We start from the raw sequence: 13173 nt of genomic DNA on the forward strand, positions 1-13173 counted from the left end.
CTCTTTTGCTCTGTTGTTCTGTTATTTCTCTACAGTGTGATCTGAGACCTGGCACTTGGAGAGGTTGTTTCAGTATTATCTGAAGCTAATAGGATTCTTCTTAATGCAGATTAATCCTTGGAGAGAACTGTTTCAGGATTCATCTCAGGACCATGCACTTGGGCACTCGGCCTTCGACAACACATGCCACCCGTGCAGGGTTTCAGACATACACGGGATAGCATATGTTTTTCTCAGCACAGTCTTACTCTTAGAATGAGAGAACCATAGAACATTACATCACAGAAAACAGGCCTTTTGGCCCTTCTCGTCTGCACCGAACTATTATTCTGCTTAGTCCCACTGACCTTCACCCAGTAAATATCCCTCCATACATCTCCCATCATGTACCTATTTTTTTAATTGTGAAAATTGAGCCCACATTCACCACTTTAGCTTGTAGCTCATTCCACATCCCCCACCATTCTCTATGTGAAGAAGTTCCCTCTAATATTCCCCTAAACCTGTCCCTCTTAACACTTAACCCATGTCCTTTAGTTTGTCTCTCACCTAACCTCAGTGGAAAAAGCCAACTTGCATTTACTCTATCAATACTTCTCATAATTTTAAATACCTCTATCAAATCTCCCCTCATTCTTCTATGCTCCAGGGAATAAAGTCTTAACCTGTTTAACCTTTCCCTGTGACTCAAAAGATCTGGCCATATCCTATTACATCTTTTCTGCACTCTTTCTATCTTATTGCTATCTTTCCTGTACCATCTATTCTCATGTAATGGTTGTTTCTGTAGACCAATTTTTCATGTCAAATATGATGGGGTCAACTTTTACATCAGTCACCTTCAGTAAGTACCTAAATTGTTCAAGGTGTCAGGAGCTTGAATGGCTGGGACCATGTGGTAAGTCCATGTTTTGGGGATCAGGAGCTCGGATGAATAGGCAGCCAAGGCAAGGATCTGTGGTCAGGGTGTCAGGAGCTTCGATGGGTGAGTGGCTAGGCTGAGGATAGAGTCTGTAGTCGGAGCGCTGTGAGCTCCAGTGGGAAGGTGGCCGGGTTGAGGATCTGCGATCAAGCCAATGGGAGCTCAGATGGGCAGGCGGTTATGGGATCAGAAGCTCAGATGGGCAGGTGGTCAGGCATCGGGAGCATGGTTGGGTGGGCGGTCATGGAGTCGAGAACTCCAGTGGGTAGGTAGCCGTGGAAAGAATCAACAGTTTGGACATTGGGAGCGCAGATGGGTGGGCGGTCGAGGCAAGGGTTTACAGTCAGGTTGTCAGGAGCTTAGGTTGGCAGACGACTGGGGCTAAAAATAGGGGGAGGGGGTCAACCTTTACATGGGTCATACAAAAAAACATGCAATTTTTTGGCCAAAAGAGAGGGATTGACTATTTCATGGGATTGACTATTACACAAGTACATATGATAATTGGGTGGCCAAAACTGCACATAATATTCCAAATTGGGCCTCACCAAAGTTTTATACAACTTTATCATAACATCCCAACTCCAATACTCAATACTTTGATTTCTGAAGGCCAATATGCCAAAAGCTCTCTTTACAACCCTACGGGTGCTTTCTCCCCGTAAACCATTTGTCCAGTGATCAGCTTCTCCAAAATTCTATGTAATCGATCTTTGAATGGATCTGAGGGATTGCCAGAGCTCAAGTAAATTCTACCTCTTGCAGAATGCTGGAGCTTTGGACAAGGCTGTTTATTCTCTCTCAACAGAGACCTGTCACTGTAAGAGGCACTGACCTATATACACCTGACAAGGTTGCATTTCCTAACTACATACTTACCAAACTACATATCAAGCATCATATTCTGAAAGCCTGGAAGAGAACAGTATGCATCCCAACCCCAGGTCCGAACACTGGTGTGCAGGATACTGGCCATGTACGGGCGGCACAGTTAGTATAGCATTTAGCGCAACACTGTTACAGCGCCAGCGATTGGGACCGGGGTTTGAATCCCTCACTGTCTGCAAGGAGTTGTATGTTCTCCCCATGTCTGCATGGGTCTCCTCGGGAGGGTGTGTTTTCCTCCCACCATTCAAAACATACCAGGGGTTGTAGATTAATTGGATGTAAATGGGCAGCATGGGTTCGTGGACTGAAATGGCCTATTACTCCGCTGTATGTCTACATTTAAATGTAATCGTGTCTACCCTTTTTTTCCTGGTGATCTACTATTTCTAGGGGCAAAGGGTAGATGGGCCCTGGGCTGCTCCTGAGATGGGAGTGTCAAGACTCTTCACCAAAGCCTGATAAATGGGGGGAGAAAATCTGTAATTATTCTCCCAATGATAGTTGTAGACTGTAGTGTTAAACCCCTCAGTGCTGTACTGCTGGTACACAATGTGACATAAGAGTGGAAATAGGCTGCCCTGCCTTTCAATAGTATCCCTCAGAGAGTGATCTCAGCTTCTCCACATGTATGTGATGGTGCTTGAATTTTTTTTTCAGTCATGTACCAATGAACTCTTGGCTCTGTGAAACCAAACCACTGACTAGGTTGTCCAGTAAAGAAAAGGGTCAGGAACCATATTCACCCACCCTCACCTGGTTACTGAACAGTTTATAGAACTGGTTTGCTGTTTTGCAGGTCAGAAGAGAAACATTCCATTCCATTGACTCCTGCCACATCCCCACACTGCTGGGTGAGAATGTTTCTATGGCATCTGGCTAAAGTTCATCAGGATGTCTGAATCTTGTACTTTTCTTTCCGATCTCCTAACATTCACACTTTTCTGCTGATTCTTCCATTTGAAATTATTTTTCCATAATATCTCAGAAGGGATAAATAATTGGCTGTCATCTCAGTCTTTCAAACTGTTTCTTTCCAACCTGCTGCCAAAACATTAAACCACAAACTACTGCACTTCTTCTAAAAGCAACAATCCCAATTTCAGCCTTTCTTTATCTGGTCTTTGCTCAAACTTTGCCAAAGATGTATTGAAAAGAACCAAATCCTGTGATTTTTAAATAGCAGAGAGGAATAAATGGACATAAGGTGTAGTTTAACAGCAAAGCAAAAGGCCACATAGAATTGTGGATTCAAGGTTTTTTCAATTACCTCTGGTTTATTTCAAATTTCCAAAAACTCGCACAAATAAAATAGAATAAGGAGAAAAGCTGAGAAGTGATAGAGCGAAGGGGTAGATCTCTGAATGGAGAGGGAAGAAGGTGGGTAGTTGGAGGAAAAGAGACAGAGGGATAGAGAAAGGCAGACAGGGAGGGGCCCAATGGAAAATGGAAAAGTACATGTTAATACCATCTGGTTGGAGGGTATGCAGACAGGATATGATGTTTCATTCCACCAATTTGTGGGTGGCCTTAGTTTGTCAGTGCACAAGGCCATAGACAGAAATGTCAGTGCAAGAATGGGATGCGGAATTGAAATGGTTGACCACTGGGAGGTTCCTGCCACTGCAGTGCACAGAGTGAAGGCGCTCAATGAAATGATCTCCCTGTCTGCGTCCAGTCTCTCCAACCAGATTTTGAAGAAGGAGGATACCTCGGATAACCTGGAATGAGAGCATATGGGACAAAGATGGAGGAACGGAGAGAAAGGAATATAATCCTTATGGGGTCAGGGTGTGAAGGGGTGTAGTTCAGGTAACTGTGGGACTTGGTGGGTTTGTGAAAACATTGTCTGTGGAAAGTTTGTCTCCTGAGATGGAGACAGAGAAATTGAGAAAGGAGACAAAGTTAAATTTAAAATTTTTAAAATTAAATTTAAAATTTTAAATTTTAAATGTAAATTTTTTAAATTTAGGCATACAGCACAGTAACAGGCCCATGAGTCTGTGCCACCCAATTTACACCCAATTAACTTACTCCCCCAGTGGGAGGAAATAGGAGCCCCTAGCAAAATCCCATGCAGAAACGGGGAGAACATACCAACTCCTTTGAACCCCGGTCCTGATCGCTAGCACTGTAAATGTGCTACGCCAACCATGCTGCTCCAAATGTACAGAAATGGACCATGTGAATTTGGGGACAGGGTAAAAGTTAGCAGGAAAGTGATAAGATTGATGAGCTTATCATGAATTCCTGAGGCAGCACCAATGTAATCGTCAATGTACCAGAGTAAAAGTTTGAGGAGCCTTGCCTGTGTAGGCTTGTAATGTGGATTGCTCCACAAAAAGGCAGGCATAGCTGGGGCACATGGAGGTACCCATGGCTACTCCTTTGATAGAGAAATTGGGATGCATCAAAGAGATCACTAGGGTAATATGTTCAGCCTGGCGGAGGAGGGTGGTAGTGGGAGGGGGACTGGTTGTGTCTGTCACTGAGTGAGAAACAAAGGGCTTTGAGTCCTTTGGTATAGGGGATGGAGGTGTATGTAATTAGATGTCCTTTTTTGTCCTCCACCCCCATATTCTCCTATGGCCTCTTCCCTGCTGGCCTGTGCTCCTCTCCATTCCCCTTTTCCCTCCCCCCCCCCCACCTTTTTATTCAGGTACCTAACTGTTTTTTGCCCATAACTTGATGAAGAGCTTAGGCCCAAAACATTGGTCTTTGCTTCCTATTGGCATTGCGTGACATGCTGAGTTTCTTCAGAACTATGTTATAGTGTTGCAGACTTTCTTGGTTTACTCCAACTTTGAATTACCCCATCAAGCAAGGTGGTAATGATGTGGTGGAGTTGTGCATCATATTTCTGCTCCTTTATGATGATAGGCTGGATGGCTATAAAAGTAAATGAAAATTGCATTGCTCAGTACAGCATGTGATCATGTTGGCAAACTTTACCACACAACAGTCATCTGGATCCTTTTAAAGAGATCAATCAATGTAGTTTAGCACTGTTGAAAATGTGCAAGAGTTAACTGGAATGTGCTCAGAGACCCATCGTGGTGTGAACTTTCCTAAATCACACTAAGCCTGTGGGAAACTGTTCAGGCAGCATCCATGGAGAGAAATAGTCAGTAAATGTTTTAGGTGACCATTTCTCTCCATGGATGCTGCCTAACCCAATGGAGTCCCCCTAGCTTACCATTGTTTGCTCTCGGTCCTAGCATCTGAAATGCTTTGTGTTTCTCATGCTAAATCTCTGTTGGGTTTGGTTTTCTATTCTGTATATTGAGTGAGTGATTCAAGTGGTAGGTTAATTGTCCAATGGAAATTGCCGCAGGATTATATTTGTGTGATTAAAAATCTCAGGGAAGTTGATGGGAATAATAATGATGATGTTTATTGCCATTTACATTGTACAATGTATATATGCCTGAAATTCTTACTGGATGCAGCCAGTTATTTGTAAATAAAAGCCATAATAGGGCTCGTTCAGAAGAGATATATCATAATTGATGATACTACTTCGTTTCGCCTTATAGAATGTGATGGCGTGCAAGCCGTGCCACAGATGTCTGGTGTCTGTCTGAGACTCCAGCTGGGTTTGGAATTGTCTCCTTGCATTGGTGATTACCTTCCAGAGGTTGTGGATGTTTCCGATCTCCAGTCCTAAATGCCACAGACCTGGTCTTCAGGAATTCTGGAGTCTTGGATCATCAATGGTGTGTGATTTGGATATACCCAGATAGTCTTGGCAGAATGTGGGAAGAAGACAGTGGCAGTTTTAAAGGGTATTTGTCCTGAATGCTGTGGGTCAAAAGGTCTGTTTTAACATTGCATGACTCATTGCTTTTTACATCAAAATTTGTGCATAAGATGTTGAAGTGCTTGGGCTGAGTCATGCAGGCTGTGCCTAATGCTTCCAAAGAGAACCACGAGAGTCTACATGGAGTCCAAAGCTATTGACTGTCTTGCTGGCATTCTGCACCAAGAAATATTCTCTATCTCACAAGTATTCTTTTGTGACTGGCCTCAGTTATCAAAAAGGCAAAGAAAACAGATAATGTTATTTTAACTTGTTTCTTTATTGCATGTCTTGTAGTGACCCGCTAACCGGGGCGTGACCTGATGCACAAGATGGCTGACGAATGCGGTGACCAAGCAGACCATGTGGGGGCCAACAACCTTTGTCCAGGTGACAACCTGAATGGCAGGAAACAACGAGCTACAGCAGGAATGCTGACCAATCTGAGGCCGGCGCTCTTGTGACATCACCCCTGTTATCAGCAGAGGGAGAGAATATAAGCAGAGCTGCCAGTGCAATAAACCAGTCCGACTTCAATTTCTTGGGTGTGTGTCATTCTTTCCATACTTTGCAGTAGTGCACATGCTACATTGGTGACCCCAGCAGGTCCAACCAGCAGTTGGACCTAAAGATGATGGACCAAGCAGTTCTTCACATGGTTTCAATGAAGCTGCCAATGTTCTTGGCATTGCAGCCACACATGTGGTTCAAATAGGCCGAGGCCAAGTTCCACCTTCGGCAGATCACTGTCGATGACACACATTACACTCGACCAGGACATGGCAGCGAGGGTCATCGACTTCCTGCAAGAGCCTGCAGAGCAAGGCAAGTAGAATGCCCTCAAGGAGCTATTAACCCACACCTTCGGGCTCTGATAGCACAAGGGCACCGCCCAATTGTTGCATATAGATGAATTGGGGGACATGAGTGAGATGCACGCCCTTGCTGAGGGACAAAAGCCTTGCCTGCTCTTCGAGCAGATTTTCCTGGAGTAGCTGCACGAGGATATCCAACTCTTGCTCGCTGATGAGGGCTTCAGCGACGCCAGGAAAGTCACAACCAGGGCACATGTGATCTAGAGAGCAAAGAAAGAAAATGACGCCTCAATGGAGCAGATCACTAGGCCCCCGCACACAGCCAGCAACAAGGGCACAGCAAATGGAGAGGCATGTGGACCCCCCCCCCCCGACCCAACAGTACTGTAAGTATCACAAACGATGGGGTGCGGGGGCCCGTCGATGCTGCCCACCCTGCATGTTTCAGGGAAACACCACAGCCAACCGTCGTTAATGGCTGCGGCAGTTGGCAACATGACTGAAGTGCCAGTTGATGAAGTAGACAAAGACGACGTGGTCAAACAATAATCATGGCTTTTATTAGCAGAAACTCATGGTACAATAATGAAAGACAATAAATGCATATACAGTTATACCCAAGGGGAGTGTCCTTAACAGTAGAGATAATGCACAACCAATGTTAGTACAGCAAGGCTCACCAGAGGGGAGACAGGCAGCTTGGCAGACATTCACCACAGTGACAGCCTTCTCCACGTGTGGGACTCTCTGTTCGGAAGGCACTTCCTCATTGACATTGGCGTCGAAATAAGTGTCTTTCCCCCCTTGGCCAATGAAACCCAAAACGGCAAGCCGAGCACGGCACTGAGGGCAGTGAACAGCACCACTATATGAATTTTTGATTCACCTGGACCTTCTTCATTACAGCTGTGGTGCATTCACTCTTGGGAGCAGAGTTCTTGCGAGCCCATTGCCTGCTGGTGGACCTTAAAGGGCGGCAATTGGTGCACATCAGGACTTTTCAAACTGCACCCCTGAGGGAGCCAAGTTACTTTCCCCCCACCTCAACTCCGGTAGTTTGTCTGACAACATATTTACATGGATCCTAGCAGAGTTCCCTTTGACCGTGGCACCACAGTTTTCTTCCGCCAAACCGAAGCACAAGGTAAGGCACTACATTCTCACCTACAACTCCCTGTTCTACGCCAAGGCACACTGCCTTTCCACCGAGAAGCTTACCTTTGCCAAGGAGCAGTTTAAAAAAATGGAAGAGTTCATCTATTTGGACGATATTCTCATCACCAGCTGCAATCACATGGAGCGTGTGGCCCATCTAAGGCAACCGTGCACCCAAGTGCAGGAATTTGGACTAACTATAAACCCTGCTATGTGCCAGTTCGGAATGGAAACGATTGACTTCCTGGGGCATCGAATCAACAGGCTTGGAGTGAAACCACTGCCCCAAAAGATAGAGACTGTTTGGCACTTCACCAAGGCCCATTCAGTGAAGGGGCTGCAAGAATTCGCCAGTATGATTAATTTTTATCACCGATTCATACTGGCTGCGTCCCACATCATGTACCCCCTTTTTGCACTCATGGCGGAGAAAGCTAAAGACATTATCTGGGAGAATGAGGCCTTGGAAACGTTCCAGAAGGCCAAAGATGCAATGGCCAATGCCACACTTCTGGTACACCCCAGGCCAAAGGCGCCAACTGATCTCACAGTAGACACCTCCAGCATAATGGTAGGGAGTGTGCTGGAGCAATGTATCGAAAGGCAATGACAGCCCCTAGCCTTCTTTAGCAGCTACCTCCAGCCACCCAAACTCAAATACAGTGCCTTTGACCAGGAGCTATTGGCACTGTATCTGGCAGTCAGACATCAGGTATTTTTTGGAAGGTAGACAATTCAGGGTCTTCATGGACCATAAACCATTAACCTTTGTCTTCCATAAAGTGTCTGACCCATGGTCAGCCAGGCAACAGTGACATCTTTCATACATGTCTGAGTTCACCATGGATATTCATCACATCATGGGTAAGACCATAGCGATGGTCAACAGACTGTCCATCACGCGATCGAGTCCATCCAGGTCCTGTCCCAGAGAATAGACTATTCAGCCCTAGCCAAGGCATAGTAGGAAGACCCTGAGATCCTGGCATACAGAATGGTAGTTTTCTGGCTCAGGCTGGAGGATGTCGCCATCAGCCCTGGTAATCAGACACTCCTCTGTGACGATTCCACTGGAAAACCCTGCCCCCTCATGCTGGCAACATGGAGACAGCAGATTTTCGACGTAGTGCATTACCTGGCACGCCCAGCCATCAGAAATTCTGTCAAAATGGTGGCCAGTAAGTTTATCTGGCACAGCCTCCGGAAACAGGTCAGTCAGTGAGCCAAGTCCTGCATGTTCTGCTAGATGTCCAAAGTCCAGACACACATCAAAGCACCACCCCACCACACAGACTTTCAAGCTGGTGCAACATAGGTCACGACCATATTGACATTGTAGGGCTGCTACCGGTCTCCCATGAAGTGAGATATCTCCTCACCCTGATTGACCACTCCACAAGTGGTCCCGCCAGCCAACACAACCACTGAAACCTGTGCCAGGGCACTGAGCTTATGACCTTTGATTGAGGTACACAGTTCACTTTAGGACTCTGGGTGGTGTTACGAGCTCAAAGGACCCCAAAACCCAGTGGCAATAGACATTCACCAAAACAAGTAGCTTTTTAAACAAAAGTTGTTTTTAATTATCACTAAACCCAACTTGACCCCCTTCTAATTCTAAGCGCATGTGTATGTAATGTGTGCGTAAATTTAAGAAAAGTTCTTTGGTTCACAGTTCAATCTCACTTCTCATTCTTCCAAATTCTCTGGTTGCAGGCAATTCTTATACTGTGCACAGAATTTAACATTTATAAAGTTCACCAGGCTTTAGTGTTCGAAAGGTAAATGTTTACTGCTCAGGAAGGTTGTCATAGGGTTTGCAGAGAGAGATTTGTTGTTCCAGGATTTCCACAACTGAGGTACCACCATTAGTCACCTCAATGTCTTGCTGATGAATATCTCTCTCTCTTGCTCTCTCACTCTCTCTCTCTCTCTCTCTCTCTCTCTCTCTCTCTCTCTCTCTCTCTCTCTCTCTCTCTCTTGCAAAACCCCTGACCTTCTCCAGCAAACAATAGGAGTTAGTCTTCTTGGTCAAGCTGTTTTTTTTAAGGTTCTTTCTTTGGCTTGGCTTCGCGGACGAAGATTTATGGAGGGGGTAAAAGTCCACGTCAGCTGCAGGCTCGTTTGTGGCTGACAAGTCCGATGCGGGACAGGCAGACACGGTTGCAGCGGCTGCAGGGGAAAATTGGTTGGTTGGGGTCGGGTGTTGGGTTTTTCCTCCTTTGCCTTTTGTCAGTGAGGTGGGCTCTGCGGTCTTCTTCAAAGGAGGTTGCTGCCCGCCAAACTGTGAGGCGCCAAGATGCACGGTTTGAGGCGATATCAGCCCACTGGCAGTGGTCAATGTGGCAGGCACCAAGAGATTTCTTTAGGCAGTCCTTGTACCTTTTCTTTGGTGCACCTCTGTCACGGTGGCCAGTGGAGAGCTCGCCATATAACGCGATCTTGGGAAGGCGATGGTCCTCCATTCTGGAGACGTGACCCATCCAGCGCAGCTGGATCTTCAGCAGCGTGGACTCGATGATGTCGACCTCTGCCATCTCGAGTACTTCGTCGTTAGGGGTGTAAGCGCTCCAATGGATGTTGAGGATGGAGCGGAGACAACGCTGGTGGAAGCGTTCTAGGAGCCGTAGGTGGTGCCGGTAGAGGACCCATGATTCGGAGCCGAACAGGAGTGTGGGTATGACAACGGCTCTGTATACGCTTATCTTTGTGAGGTTTTTCAGTTGGTTGTTTTTCCAGACTCTTTTGTGTAGTCTTCCAAAGGCGCTATTTGCCTTGGCGAGTCTGTTGTCTATCTCATTGTCGATCCTTGCATCTGATGAAATGGTGCAGCCGAGATAGGTAAACTGGTTGACCGTTTTGAGTTTTGTGTGCCCGATGGAGATAGGTAAACTGGTTGACCGTTTTGAGTTTTGTGTGCCCGATGGAGATGTGGGGGGGGCTGGTAGTCATGGTGGGGAGCTGGCTGATGGAGGACCTCAGTTTTCTTCAGGCTGACTTCCAGGCCAAACATTTTGGCAGTTTCCGCAAAGCAGGACGTCAAGCGCTGAAGAGCTGGCTCTGAATGGGCAACTAAAGCGGCATCATCTGCAAAGAGTAGTTCACGGACAAGTTTCTCTTGTGTCTTGGTGTGAGCTTGCAGGCGCCTCAGATTGAAGAGACTGCCATCCGTGCGGTACCGGATGTAAACAGCGTCTTCATTGTTGGGGTCTTTCATTTTTTACCTTTTTTTAAGGTAAACAAAGCCTAATAGTGACCTTTGAGTGAGCTCTTTGCAGAAAGGTCAGAAATCTCATAAAAATGTTCAACACATCTTGCCTTGGACCTCCACCCCCTAAAATGATAAAATGATAAGAAGACAAAATGACTTGATCCAGTGTGTAAAAGTAGATGACACAATTTTCTTGTTTATTTTCATTGTGTGATGACATTGTTTAATGGTTTTATTGTTTTGTATATGTTGAATATTTAATGGGTTTGGAGGGGGTGGGAAGGGGGAGGGAAGGTAGGGGGGAAAAGGGGGGGAAATGCAAATGTGTATATTTAAGAGGGAAATGTTTGTATGTATTTTGATTGATATGGTTCACAGTGTGAAAATTTTAAAAATTAAAAAACATTTAAAAAAATGTTCAACACAGCTGACCTGACTCCAGTCCAAGACAATGGTCTATTCATTTCATAACATCATTTCAAATAGCACCTACTTGTGAAATGTGCATAACATTCTCCATAGTTTCTGTGAAGGCAGTGGCAGTGGGGCAGCAGGGACTTTTGGGGCAGTGGGACTGTCGGGGCAGTGGGAACTGTCAGCAGGAACCGGCGGGGCAGTGGGGACTGTCAGAGCAGTGGGAGCTGTCAGCAGGGCCTTCGGGGCAGCGAGGAGCATTGGGGCACCTACTTGTGAAATGTGTATAGCATTCTCCATAGTTTCTGTGAAGTCATTGAATATAAATTCTTCAATATTTCAAATAATATGTTTTAAAGTGTGTGTATGAATGTAACCTGCTCTAATTTTACCAATTTATCTCTCAAATATTCCATTACATTGGCGCTGGCCAATTTGCTTGGAACCCAGGTCCACCATACCACAGCGTACCACCCTTAGGCCAATGGGTTGGTGGAGTGGTTGCACAGGCACCTAAAGGTGGCCTTGATGGTTTAGCTCCAGGTGCTGAACTGGGAAGATGAGCTACCCTGGGTTCTCCTGGGGATCCACACCACGCTGAAGGAAGACTTCTACACCTCAGCAGCCGAGATGGTGTACGTTACACCATCAGTGATAATATGAGAGTTCTTGGCCACCACCAAGGACCCAGAGGACCTGGCGGCCTCATTGACTAAGCTGAAGGAATGACTGGGTACTCTAGCAGCAGGCCAAGTCCTATGTCACCAAAAATTTAGAGGCCTATGAGTATGTTTTTGTTCGGGGGGAACATCAGACACCTCTGCAACAACTGTACAAGGAGCCATTCAAAGTAATCAGACACAACAGGTTGACATGTGTGCTTGATATCAGCAGTAAGGAAGAGACTTTCACCATTGACTGCCTCAAGCCACCACATCTGGACATTAACCAGCCCTTGCGATGCTGAGATAGGCCACCGAAAGCAGTGGACAGTACTCCAATCACCAGTTCTGGGGGGAGGGGGGCATATAGCAGCCTGCTAACTAGGGTGTGACACAGTACACAAGATGGCCAACAAATTTGGCGATCGCGCAGATCCCATGGGGGCCAACGACCTTTGTCCCAGGAGACAAACTGCATGGCAGGAAACAATGAGCAATGACAGGAACACCGACCAATCCGAGGTTGGCATTCCTGTGATGTCCCTCCTGTCGCCAACAGTGGGTAGGGAATATAAGTAGAGCTGCAATAAACCAGTCTTCGATTTTCACTTTTTGGTGTGTGTCGTCCTTTCCACATTTCATGGTACCACGTATTCTACAATATACTGTATAGCAAGAGAACTTTATTACACCAGTGCTACTTTAGCAAACATAAAAACTGTTGCAAAGGAACTTCATTGCACTAATAACACTTTGTTGAATTTACAAAGCTTATGGCAAGGAAACACTAAACTTATATTTCTCGATTTAATGCCAGTGAGCCCTCGATACTGAGGATCCTTTGTTTCCCTGTCTTCCCTCTCCAGTTGACAGTAACCATGGGAAGCAAAGACATATGAGCAACGTTTTGGGCCCAAGTCCTTCATTGCTCTCTACAATCCAAGACAGAAGCTCTCTTTCCTGTGAAACCAAGGATACCAGTCCATTTAGACTTTTCAGCCCCTGGCAAAGTCTGTAGTGGTGTACTTTCCATGACATCAATTATCACTTTGTTATCTCTTATGGCCTTTGATCTGAATACACACTAACAACCCTAACTTGCCATCCCCTAAGGCACTTTCAGATAGAGCAAACACTGGTTTGTAAAGGCAGAGAGGTTCTTCCCTTAAGGCTAAAGACTTACCTCTCTGAATGTGCTGTGGCCGGCTCTGAGGCACCGATTCCAACCTTTCTTGGTGAAGGATAATTGGCAGAGCACTGTGCTCCGCTGCCTGACCTGAATGTACAGCCACTGCAAGCAGCTGGTTAGG

General features: G+C 46.0%; 2 long non-coding RNA genes across 2 annotated transcripts in view; one reads left to right on the top strand and one right to left on the bottom strand.

Moving 5' to 3' along the window:
* The window catches only part of LOC138739388 (uncharacterized), a 123733-nt gene extending 117600 nt beyond the window's left edge, over positions 1-6133 (top strand). The window contains exon 3 of the long non-coding RNA XR_011342214.1: positions 5904-6133. This is a non-coding gene — a long non-coding RNA (uncharacterized lncRNA). The remainder of the gene's footprint in view (positions 1-5903) is intronic.
* LOC138739386 (uncharacterized) overlaps positions 4481-13173 on the bottom strand; it is a 263380-nt gene continuing 254687 nt past the window's right edge. Inside the window, exon 4 of the long non-coding RNA XR_011342210.1 lies at positions 4481-4696. This is a non-coding gene — a long non-coding RNA (uncharacterized lncRNA). The remainder of the gene's footprint in view (positions 4697-13173) is intronic.

The sequence above is a fragment of the Narcine bancroftii genome, chromosome 7, assembly GCF_036971445.1.
Source record: "Narcine bancroftii isolate sNarBan1 chromosome 7, sNarBan1.hap1, whole genome shotgun sequence".
NCBI classification, from domain to species: Eukaryota; Metazoa; Chordata; class Chondrichthyes; order Torpediniformes; family Narcinidae; genus Narcine; species Narcine bancroftii.